Raw genomic sequence first — 13,416 nt, 5'->3', positions numbered from 1 at the left:
CTAGGTTATTTATTATCACTCTTTCATCTGAGCGTACTCTCCGATAACGTATATTTCCGCTATAACTATACATTTCAGCAGTCGCCAAGAATACGCACCAGTTGTAATACACTGTAGTATCAGTATGACTTGACTGTACAGCGTCGAGCTGCCTGGGTCATTCGCGTATTGTTTAGTATTGTCAGGCGCCTTCGGTCACGTCTGCACGTAAACGAGGTTTAGTTCCGCGTTCTGCCATCGGCAATTGTAAAATAAATAGGTAATACGTAGTTTGTAAATCCAATTAATGTGCTCTAAGTTACAATAAAAATCACAATATAATCTTAAATTTTTAAAACTACCCGACAAACCGAAGTCGACCGTTCGCCTTCCCTAGTATCAGCCTTATGTGCTCGTTCCATTTCATATCGATTTGTAACGTTACGCATAGATATTTAATCGACATGATTGATGGGTTTGTGGCGGATGTCCGATGACACTCGTTCAGGTTGTTCGTTGATCCATTCATTCAGTTTTTTTTATTACAGAGGGTAGCTAAACCCCCTGACCGAACACGCTGAGCTACCGTGCCGGCGACATGAATGTGTCAACACCATTCTAATAATGCTGTATACGAACATTATGGAATTTTTTCGTATTCATCAGCATTTTTCTACACTTAGAGCAAGCTGCTATTCATCACGCCAAACACAAATTCTGCCTAAGTTATCTTATATCTCCAGGCGGAAAGTGGATGTTGGAATTAGCCATATCGCTACCCACTTACGCCTTACCAACAGGTACGTGACGCCACCTTGTGTTGATAACACATCTAAGCCAACACAAGTTGCCTCATCCGTTGGTTGGTTGCTCAATTTTCCTATGAAGTCAGGACAAACACTGGGGGTTGGTATATTGCTCACTACCGCGAGGGATTAGCCGAGCGGGCTCAGGCGCTGCAGTCATGAACTGTGCAGCTCGTCCGGCGGAGATTTGAGTCCTCCCTCGGGCATGGGTGTGTGTGTTTGTCCTTAGGATAATTTAGGTTAAGTAGTGTGTAAGCTTAGGGACTGATGACCTTAGCAGTTAAGCCCCGTAAGATTTCACACACATTTGAACATATATTGCTCACTGGGAGCTCCAGCATGAGGCAGTAATGGAGTGCCTCAGGGAAAGAGCGGTCAGCTCCTCCATGTGTAGCTTTACCGAAAGCTGCTGAACGCTCTGGGTGCAAACAGCCAAAAATTGTAGCTCATGTCAGCACGAGTGACGCTTGCCCCATGGGTCCTGAACCCGTCCTCGCTTACTTTACAAGACTGGCTGGACCACTATTTGTCGCATTGAACCGTATTCGATTGTGGTCCTCTGGTTTCGAGTCAAACAAAAGGATAAAACCAGAAGCTCAAGTGATTCTAGGACGATCTCGGTGAGAATTTCTCGACTTCCGCTATGGGGTGAAGAATTCAAGGCCCTCTCAAAAAGTCAGGCATACACTACACGAAAAAAACGGGTATTCCGTTAGCATAGTGTGTGTGGCATGTGAAACGTCTCCCAAAAAATGAAAACAGAAAGCACTCTCACTTATCACATTTACTAACACACAAGTTGAAAGGACTTTGAACAAAACTGATCTGATAGTTGAATCGAAAAAAAGCACTCCATCTTCAGGCCACGAGTGGCCTACCGGGACCATCCGACCGCCGTGTCGTCCTCAGCGGTGGCTGCGGATAGGAGGGGCGTGGGGTCAGCACACCGCTCTCCCGGTCGTTATAATGGTATTCTTGACCGAAGCCGCTACTATTTGGTCGAGTAGCTACTCAGTTGGCATCACGAGGCTGAGTGCACCCCGAAAAATGGCAACAGCGCATGGCGGCCTGGATGGTCATCCATCCAAATGCCGACCACGCCCGACAGCGCTTAACTTCGGTAATCTCACGGGAACCGACGTATCCACTGCGGCAAGGCCGTTGCCTGAATCGAGAAATGAAACAAAATTCTGAAAATTCAACAAAAGTTTAACTTCTTCTTGGACCGTCCAGATCCAAAGAACAAAATTTGTTAGTTCCTAGCAAGAAACTCAAACAACACTTGGAAAAAAAAATACGAAGTCACTACCCTAGAGCGTAATGTGTCCTGCCTCGGTTTTGAGCTAAAGTTTGTGTTCAGCATGGGATAAGAAAATTTGTCTGACTTTAGTAGCTGTGAGGAGTGTCCCCGCGGTGAGACGTCATGTCACGAATCGCGCGGCCCCTCCTTGGGCATGGGTATGTGTGTTGTCCTTAGTGTAAGTTAGTTTAACTAGTGTTTAACCCTAGGGACTGATGACCTCAGCAGTTTTATCCATTAGGAATTCACAAACGTTTGAACATTTTGATTTCAGTAGTCACCACTGAAAACTTCTTCAAGTTCGAAAGTGTCGTGTTGAACAGGACCCATCCCCAGAAGTGCAGCGCAGAGGGCAGATGGTGACAGCGGTGAGTGGCGGACAAGCTGATAGTGGATGGTGGATGAACTGCCGGTTGCGGCCAGAGTCCGGTAGTTTAAATGCTGAGGCTCGCAGACAGCCGATTGTCGGCGTTTTATGGAGGGCGCACCACAGCGATCCTCTCCCCCCACCCTCACCCCCTCAGGATGAAGGTGTCGAAAAAAAGGTAGGCGTCGGAGTTCTCGACAATGTCCATATACTACGAGCCCAGGGAGGAAGACCCTGGGTGTGTATCGAAGTCCAAAGGCATGGTTGGTTGGTGCTCTGTGACCCATTGGCATGTCTCCTCCCAGGATGACACGTCACCAGCCGCAGATGGCAAAAGAGGATTTGTAACACATGCTGAAGGTAGACTGTTACTTGGTTGTGTGGCACCTTTTCTCTGACGAATCTAATGCCGCTGATGGCTGGACCCATCGGCACACTCAAATCTCCACCGTGGTGAAGCCCAGGAGGCACTGAACGGTGACAAGCATCCACCTTGGCTTACCTCTGGTGTACACATTGACCCAGACAGGATGGTGGGTGGCGTAATGATGGTGCTAAGGGTGGAAGTCGGGAGTAGTCAGAAGCTTGGGATGCATGATTGATAACTGGGACCGCAGAGGGCGACTGTGTAGGGCTCATGGGAATGGCCCCAGTAGGAAGATAAGAATAAGGACAAGGTGTCTGCAACAGAATGGTGTTGACAGCGTTTGGCCATCTGGGATTTAAAAGACCAGCTCAAACGTTTGTCAGGGCCATCAGATGCTGCATGGAAAGGAACTGCAAATGTCAAGGAGATTTCATTAACTGTCCAAAACTCTTTGAATTCTACAGACGTAAATTGAGGGCCTTTGTCGTTCACAATGGTTTCAGGGAATCCTTCTAATGAACAAATTCGAGCTAATACTTGGAGGTGGTGGTGGTAGATGACATGTGAGCAACATAAGGAAAGCTGGAATCAGCGTCTGCCACTATGAACCATGAGGACCCCACGTAGGGTTCAGCAAAATTAAGATGTAACCTGGACCACAGGGTGGAAAGTGTTGGCCAAGGAAATCATCTGCACACAAAGGTAACCTACTGGCTCTGGCAGCTCATGCATGCTGAGACCGTGGTAGAGATCTTTGCGTCCATCCCTCCTTCATAGGATCACTTTTGGTATTTTGTGTACATTTTTGACATATGTCGGTAAAAGATTTGTTGAAACTGCTACTAACAGCTAAACGATCTTTTGTCATGTTATTGTTTACTTTGAGCCTTGGGCTTTTGCTATTATTGCCTGGCAATTTTCATGTTTCTTTGTTAATTTATCTTCCATGTGCTCCTGACTCTGTTCGATTGTCTGAGCAATCATGTTACCCACAAAAAAATTGCAGCTTTAAGGGACTTACTGTAAGACTTTTTGTAAGCTTTATAATATTAATCGAAATGGATCGGTTTGTGTGGATCATTGGTAATAGTATAAAGATGTTTTAGTTTTTTACAGGATACAAGCAACCCCTTCGTCAGCCATAGCATAGGCCCTCCCTTTTTCTTCACTGTCCTTGTTTTGCTTGGTAGGCACTCTTCCATAGATTTTAAGTAACTATCCAGTAAAACGTTATATTTATCATTTGTGCTACAGAAAAGGCACATATGTGGCCAATTTTCATTTCCCACTTTCTTCTTTAGAAGTTCTACGCTACAAATGTTAATTCTCTCTAAGAAAAATAGAAGCGAGTATCTACGTTCACAGCTTCATTCATAATTAAAGACTGTGAATTGTGATTTGATAGACTCATTTCATTTATGAGGCATCTACTGGATTCAATATTTGTAATTATAAATCCAATGGCAGACTGAGTGTTCTTGGATATTCTCGTAAAACTCTTAATAGTATTGTCACATTGAAGAAGGTGTAGTTAGATGAATGACGAACAATTAACTTCACTTAACGAAGGTTTATTCAGCACGTGCACATACAAGAGCGCGGAGCGAGCTGCCTCCTGCCAGAACACATACAATATATAGAGAGCTACAGAACTTTCGAGAACAATGATTCTTGACATTTGTCGATACTTCTAGGATGTACTTATATCGAATATAGAAATTAGAATTGTACAGTCCAGGTGAGTTTTGAACTCACGACTCTCCATGCAACAGTTTAGTATCATAACCACTACACCACGGTGCTACTCAGCTGTTTCTGCGACATTGCTCCCTCCTTAAGTAAACAGCATCTCGGCGTTACATCCTCCTAGTCCGGGAACGAGTCATCGGTCCTGCATACTCCGACTCCCGATAACTTATTCTCGCCCTGGCGGTTATCTTCTTAGAACTTCTTTTGCCGCTACGCTCTTCGTCACCTTTCCGCTTGTTGCCTGTCGCTGAGCTTCGAATTTACCCTGGGCTGCAGGATCCTTATATGGCTTCATTCAAAACGTGGGCTGTATTCTGACGTGACGTCGTCTTGTGTCGGGGTCGAAATCTTCAACTTCATAAGTAACATCAAACAACTGTCTTACAACCTTAAAAGGTGCAAAGTAGCGCCTGAGGAGTTTCTCAGAGAGACCAACCTTCCGAACAGGAGTGAAGATCCAGACCAGGTCACCAGGTTAGTAGACAACAGGGCAGTGGCTCGTGTCATACCTTCGACGATCGTGTTCTTGAGCCTGCAGCATGCGGAGTCGAGCTAACTGCCAAGCTTCCTCAGCTCTGGTTAACACCTGGCCGATGTAGTCGTCGTCCACATCAGGATGTAACGGAAACACAGTGTCCATCGTCGTAGTCGCCTCACGCCCATGCACCAGGAAAAATGGCGTAAATCCTGTGTTGTCTTGTGTGGTGGTGTTGTAGGCAAACGTCACGAAAGGTAGCGCCTCATCCTAGTTGCTCTGCTGAACACTGATCAACACTGATAGCCAAGGTCTTATTGAGGCGTTCAGTAAGCCCATTAGTTTGCGGATGGTAGGCAGTCGTCATGTGATAAGTAATGTTGCACCGACGGTTTATCTCTGTCACAATTTCGATTGAGAAACTTTCCCTCGATCCGTAATTAACGACCTTGGGGCACTGTGTTTTAATACAATGTCTTCCACGATGAATTTGGCTACCTCGGATGCTTCGGCTGCCTCCACGGCTTTTGTAATTGCATAGCGTGTCAGATAATCAAAAATGGCTCTGAGCACTATGCGACTCAACTTCTGAGGTCATCGGTCGCCTAGAACTTAGAACTAATTAAACCTAACTAACCTAAGTACATCACACACATCCATGCCCGTGGCAGGATTCGAACCTGCGACCGTAGCGATCGCTCGGCTCCAGACTGTAGCGCCTAGAACCGCACGGCCACTCCGGCCGGCTCAGATAATCAGTGCAAACAATAATACACCTATTGCCACTATCAGACGTTGGAAATCGTCCGAGGAGGTCAATCCCAACACGCTGGAAAGGCGTTTCGGCAGGTGGAAGTGGTATGAGTCGGCCAGATGGTTTCTGACGAACTGTCTTTCTCCTCTGGCACTCTCGACAGTGCGACACATAGTGACGGACACTCCTAAATAAACCTGGACAGAAAAATCTCTTGCGGATTCTATGGAAATCCTAAACGTCCCGCCTCAGGTGTGTCATGGAATTTCTGTAGAACATCTAAGCGCAAGTGTTTAGGAAACACTCTTTCCAAACGGATCAAAGTTTTTCTTGCAAAGTAATCCATTAACTAGATTAAATTGTCCTTTCACATCCTCTGACCAATTTGAGGCAAGCATAATTTGAGATATCTTGGTGTCCTTCTTCTCCTCAGCAGAGAGATCCTGGAGTGCAGCGAAACAGTCACTATCTTCATCAAAGTCTTGATGGTCTTGGACAGGGTTTCTTGAGAGACAGTCGGCATCTTGGTGGTTTCATCCACTTTTGTACACTATGGTAATGTCATACTCTTCAAGACGTAGTGCCCACCTGGCGAGTCGTCGTGTTGCATCCTTAAGACCCGTCAACCAACAAAGTGAATGATGGTCTGTAACAACTGTGAATGGCCTTCCATAGAGATACTGTGGAAATTTACACATGGCTCAGATCACAGCAAGACATTCTCTTTCTGCAGTTGAGTAGTTTCTCTCGGCTTTTGTAAGTGTCCTAAAAGCATAGGCTATAACCTTCTCTTTTCCATCCGAAATTTGCACCAGAACAGCACCGACCCCATACCCGCTGGCATCTGTGTGTAGTTTTGTAGGTGCTCTCTCATCATACACACCAAGTACAACGTCAGTGGTCAGAGTTTTTCGCAGCACATCGAAAGAATCTTGTTGAGCAACATCCTAAATAAATTAAGCATCAGCTTTTAACAAATCTTAGAGTGGCCTGGCTGTGATACAAAAGTCTTTGATAAAACGAAGGTAATAAGAACATAATCCTAGGATGCTTCTCCATCTCTAATACTTTTAGGAATAGGAAATTCCGTTATAGATCTCACCTTTTCTGGGTCTGTCCGCACACCTTCGTTTGACAAAAGGTGTCCAAGTACGTGTTTTGATTTATTTTGCTCCAAGAGACACTTTCTTGGATTAAGTTTCAGTCCACCTTGTTGGAGACACTTAGGAACGGCCCTCAGTATTTTTATATGTTCATCAAATGTCTCTGAGAACACTATAATGTCATCTAAATAACAAAGGCACATCCTCCACTTCAGGTGTCTTAGAAGATCATCCATCATCGGTTCAAAAGTTGCTGGTGCATTACACAAACCGAACGGCATTACCTTAAACTCATACAGGCCCTGAGGGGCGATGAATGCAGTTTTCTCACGATCAGCCTCATCTACTTCAGTTTGCCAGTATCCCGAGTACATATCCAAGGTTGAGAAAAACTTAGCCCCCTTCAGTCTAGTGTATCGTCAATTCATGGAAGAGGTTCAAATGGCTCTGAGCACTATGGGACTTAACATCTATGGTCATCAGTCCCCTAGAACTTAGAATTACTTAAACCTAACTAACATAAGGACAGCACACAACACCCAGTCATTACGAGGCAGAGAAAATCCCTGACCCCGCCGGGAATCGAACCCGGGAACTCGGGCGTGGGAAGCAAGAACGCTACCGCACGACCACGAGCTGCGAACCATGGAAGAGGGCAAATGTCCTCTCTAGTTACCTTATTCAGCTTCCTGTAATCAACACAAAAGTGCCAACTGCCATACCTCTTCCTGACGAAGACCACTGGTGATGGCCATGGGCTCTGCAAAGGCTGAATGATGTCATTCTTCATCATTTTCTCTTCCTCGTCGCGAATTATTCGACGTTCTGTTGCTAACACACGGTATGCCCTCTGGCTTATTGGTTGATGATCTCCAGTGTTAATCCGGTGCTTCACCGTCGATTTGTCTAATTTGCTCTTCACCTGTGGATTGAAGCATTCAGAGAACTCTCGAGTAATGGCAAGTAGCTTTTTCTGTTGTTCCTCAGTGAGATCTGGTGATGAGCTAGAAGATCTTGTCTCGTTGTAACAGCGCTAATTTTGCCCACGGACTCGGCATGGCAGGTTTCTATGACGCTCAGCTGTTCTTCAATTAACGTCTCAGCGTTTGCTATGCACATGCGTCTTGGAAGGAACTGAGGTTCTCGGCGACAGTTAACTATCCACAATTCACCGAATCCGTTCTTAAGTGAGTCGACAGCGGCTGGGATGACCAAGTTATTCTTCAGTGGTATGCTTCTCTTACATTCCACTACGAGATCCATCGGCTGATGCATGGCATGACACATGACAGTTAGCGCTGACTGCAGGAATGATCACTTCATCCAGCACACATAGTCTCCACACACTTCCTGTCCACAGTATCTCATCTCGTCTAGCATAATCTTCGAGCGACCACAGTCTATAATTGCCTGAGAAGCTTTCAAACAGTCCCATTCGATAATGACGTTATGACTACACTCTTGTAAGACGATGAATTGTAAGGGCTGTGTATGGCCACTTATACCAATACGAATGGTACATCTTCCTGTAGATTTTACATATTTCCCATCAGCCACTCTCAGCAGAGATGTTTTGCTGTCGACGAATACGGTTTTCTGCAACTGGCGACGGTACTTTTCCGAAATGACTGAATATGATGCTCCAGAGTCCAGAAGAACTTGGGCTGATCGGCCATCCATGAGAATATCGACGTAGTTTCCTATCATTTTTGTATTGATCGACGGCGGATGATTTTTCTCTTCGGTGGCCTCACCTCTAAGGAAGGTCTCACCCTTCAGTTTTCCAGGTTGCAGGGGCTAGGTGATCGGCTGGAGCTTCTAAACGGCGATGGAAACCTTGATCGGCGTGTTGGGGGGCTTCCTCTCCAGTGGTTAGCTTGCGGCTATGGTGACCTACGACGTCCTGCACCCATATCTTCTTGTTCACCTTCGTCGTCCCGGAGTTGGCGTCGGCTAAGATCGGTCTGCTGTCTTCTGGCGCGGGAGTCATCAAATATCCGCCGCCTTTCTTGACAATAGCGCACCACATGTCCCGGTCGTCCGCAGTGGAAACACATTGGTTGGTTATCCTGGGTCCTCCAGACGTCAGTCTTTCTTGGTTCAAATGGCTCTGAGCACTATGGGTCTTAACTTCTGAGGTCATCAGTCCCCTAGAACTTAGAACTACTTAAAGCTAACTAACCTAAAGACATCACACACATCCATGCCCGAGGCAGGGTTCGAACCTGCGACCGCAGCGGTCGCGCGGTTCGAGACTGTAGCGCCTAGAACCACTCGGCCACTCCGGCCGGCTCTTCTTGGTGCCCAACAGGTTCTCAAGCGGCATTGTAGGAACGTAATTCCGCCTGGGACTCGACTTTTTCGCCGTTTTAAAGGGAAATGAAGGACGAGAAATTGGGTTCAATGTCTGTTCCACTTCCTCCCTCGCTTATGGCCTCTTGAAGCGTCTCGGTTTTTGCTGGCCGTGCAATCCAAGTGCCTTCTGAACTTTCTCTCTCACTATCTGACGAAGAACACTTGTGAAATCAATTGCTTCCTCCATCACAGACATCGATACGACGTTTGGAAGCCGTTCAAACTTCTTGCGTGTAATTCTTTTTTGATGCATTGTCTCGATGTACTGGCACCATTTTGTGAAGTCGTCTGCTGTCGAAACCTCCTTCAGGAGGGCTTGATACATGTCCACATGTCCTCAGCAACACCCTTCATGAGATATGCAACCTTATCTTCCTCCTTCATTCTAGGATCCACTATTTTACACAGCTCCAAGACGTCTTGAAGATAGCATGCTGTAGTTTCTCCTGGACGCTGTGCATTGCACTTTAGTTTATCTTCAGCCTTGCACTTCTTTCGTGTGTCGCCGAAATACTTGCGCGGTTCCGCCTGGAATACTTCCTAGCTTGTGAACTTTTCCTCGTTGTTCTCATACCATTCCGGCAGTGCCCTCTAAGTAGAAAAATACGTTAACCAAACACACGGTGTCATCCCATTTGTTAAATTTGGCTGTACGCTCATATACCTTCAGCCACTTGTTTGGATCTTGGTCATCGTCACCAGAGAACCCGGAAGGATGTCTCATGTGGTGGCACACAGTTGCTGTCATTGTAACGTTCTCTTCTTCTTCTGTCTCCGATAGGTTGTGATCTGTTGAATATGGCTCGAACTCGGGTTTCTCGCCACGTAAGCGGCGGCTCTGTCGCGGCCTGATGGGAGCCACTGTGCCGTCGGTAATGTGCGCTATCACAAGTTCCAATACGCGACGCCTCCACCAGAATAATGTCACTAGAAGAAGCTGTAATTAGATGAATGACGAACACTAACTTCACTTAACGAAGGTTTATTCAGCACTTGCACATACAAGAGCGCAGAGCGAACTGCCTCCGGCCAGAACACATACAGTATATTATAGACAGCTACAGAACTTTCCAGTACAATGATTCTTGACATTTGTCGATACTTCTAGAATATACTCGAACCGAATATAGAAATTAGAATTGTACAGTCCAGGTGAGTTTTGAACTCACGACCCTCCATGCAACAGTATAGTATCCACAGTGCTACTCAGCTTCTTCTGCGACAGTATTATGAAAATAATATGTTCTGTGCAGAGTGTCAAGTTCGGTTTTGAGCCTTGTGTCAGATAAAGAGTTAATATTTAAATCCCTGCCTAAACTTTTCTAGCAATATGGAGGTACAATATCCATGTTTTGTATAAATCTGTTGAACCATTACTCAGTACTCTATATAAGGATATTATAAGTTACATTTTGCAGTACAATTTGAATCCCTCTGAATTTCCAGTGCTTTTCCACAGAATATTTATCCATGGGAACTACTGCTACTGGACAGGCGCTTGCTCCATAGTCAACTGAGAGAGAAAAGGTTGTAACAGAATATTTAAAAACATAATGTCAACTAAATAGGTTAAAATTTTTAAAAAAATTGCCTCCAGTCATAAAATTCTCATATCTCAGCCGTTTTTGCATCCCCAGACAACACTAAGAAATCAGGACTGTTCTGCTGTCCAGATTAATCTAGGATGTGTAGTAAGCCTACCTATAACAGTAGTTTATTGTACATCACTACCATGAGGCATACCAAAGAGTTATAAACATACATGTCACTCCTGATAACAAGATATAGCTCGTCTAACAGATACATCTCATTATAACAGTATGTAATTGACATCAATGTGTCGTAAAATTACAGAATATGTTTTATGCTCGCAAATTATGCCTTTTTGTAGTATGAAAATAGATCTCTATGAAAATCATTCTGGATTCCACAGAGATCTTGCAAAAGTTAGTTAGTTAGTGACATTTTCCACATACCAATTGAACGATTATTTGTTGAAATGACATGAAATGAGACAGTTTACAGGATATGTATACATGATAAGTGTTAACTTTAATGAACACATTATTGTTGTTAGTCCTACTCATTCAACTATACTTAAATATGTTTTTTTCTTACTGCCTACCAGTTTTTAAGTATAAATTAATGAGTAAAATAGATGGAGTTGTGCAGGTTGAAAAGAATTTAAGTTAGATTTAAAACTTGCTTCGCCACCTGTAATCATTTTATGTTATTGGGAAAACGATAAAAAGATTTTCCTACATATTGAACTTCTCTCTGAGCCACAGACAGCTCTAACAATGGGTAATAAAGATCATTTTTCCTTCTAGCCCTATAGATATGTACATTTCTGTTCTTCTCAAATTTTGATGGATTATTTATGACGAATTTCATTAGCAAATATGTGTATTGTGGTGACACAGTGAAAATGAGTAGCTCCTTAAAGAGGTACCTACATGATATCTGTTAGTGAACACCACATATGATTCTTCCTTCTCGCTTTTGTGCAATCAATACTTTCTTTCTAACTGATGAGTTACCACAGAAAATTATTCTGTATGACAATAGTGCACAGAACTATGCAAAACATGTAAGGAGATTGATACATTTTTTTCAAAGGTTAGCAATAGTACAAAGAGCAAAAGTAGCAGAACTTAAATGTTTGAGATGCTCAGTAATATGCTTCTTCCAGTTCATGTTTTCATAAATATATGCACCCAAATTGATTTGGCGATTTTTACCCTATTTACTGATGCCTGCTCATGTGCCACATCAGTTGTTGGTATGACTCTATTTATTGTACAGAAATGAACATAGTGTTTAGGGAGAGTCCATTTTTAGAGAACCACTTAATAATTCTTTGGAAAATATCATTTGCTTTCTCTGTAACGGGACTCATTATAATACTAGTATCATCTGCAAAAAGTAGAAATGAAATTGAACAGTGTGGAACTCCCTTTGTGATCTTTTTTCCCTCAGTCACTAAATTTTTCTACCTTTCTAACATTGTCTGAATTATATTGCACAACTCTTTGCATTCTATTTCACAAGTGTGATTCAAACCAGATGTGTGTAAAGACATCAGTTCATAAAACTTGACTTTTGCTAAGAGAGTAACATGATCTACACAATCAAATGCCTTGGAAAGGCCACACAAAATACCAGCTGACGATATTTTACTATTTAAGGCTTCTGCTATTCGATACAGGTTCACTCAGCATTTGTACATGTAATAGACTTTGTCAGTACATTTACTCAGATTCAGATTCCTTATTCGCCATTCATTATATTAGTTACTGTTCACATTGCATGCACAAATAATTTCAGGTATATTAACCTGTTGTACAGAATTGTAATCACAATCCTAAAACTCAATTCCTACACTACTTGTATCCAAGAATTCTCTTAAACAGTAGAATAGATTGTTTATTATCCATTTATACAACTTACTTTTAAAATTATTGAAAGGTCTATTGATTGCAGAATGTGGAAATCTATTAAAAAATTTCAAACATTTCACTTTGTGAGAGTTGCTTGTTTTTGTCAGTCTATACCTAGGAATGTCAATACACTTCTTGTTTCTGGTATCATGACGATGTTTGTTCTCTCTGGTGTCAAAATCTGCTAAGTTGTTTTTTGTGTGTATAAATGATACATAGACATAAAGATTTATCACTGTCATTATTTTGGTCTTAACGAATAAAGGGGAGCAGTGTTCCCTTGGACCAACCTTACACATTATTCGTAGCTCCTTTTTCTGAATCAGTAACATGTCACTGTCATGTCTTGAGTGAACTCATAGGATATGTGAGTCCAGAGTAAGCTAACATAAGATATTAGTTTCTCAATGGATCAGATAATTTCCATTCGAGAAAGGACACCCTTGATATCTTTCTGTAGATGTGATTAATATTAATATAGGGTTGTCAGTTTATTTTGGAATAAATATTGGCTAGTCCCAGCAGCAGGTGCTGAGTTTTCTCTGAATTTCACAGCAATTTATTAGGTGAGAACCAGTTTAGTTATTAATATTACAAAATACCTGTTGATATTATTTATGTTTTCGTATTTGATATTTCTAAAAATTTCTCTAAATAATAAAATGGGTTTACTAGCAAGAAGCTGTGTAGTTTTTCCTTAAATGATTTGACTGGTATGCTT

This window comes from Schistocerca piceifrons, chromosome X, assembly GCF_021461385.2.
Source record: "Schistocerca piceifrons isolate TAMUIC-IGC-003096 chromosome X, iqSchPice1.1, whole genome shotgun sequence".
NCBI lineage: Eukaryota > Metazoa > Arthropoda > Insecta > Orthoptera > Acrididae > Schistocerca > Schistocerca piceifrons.
This window is presented reverse-complemented; position numbering follows the sequence as displayed.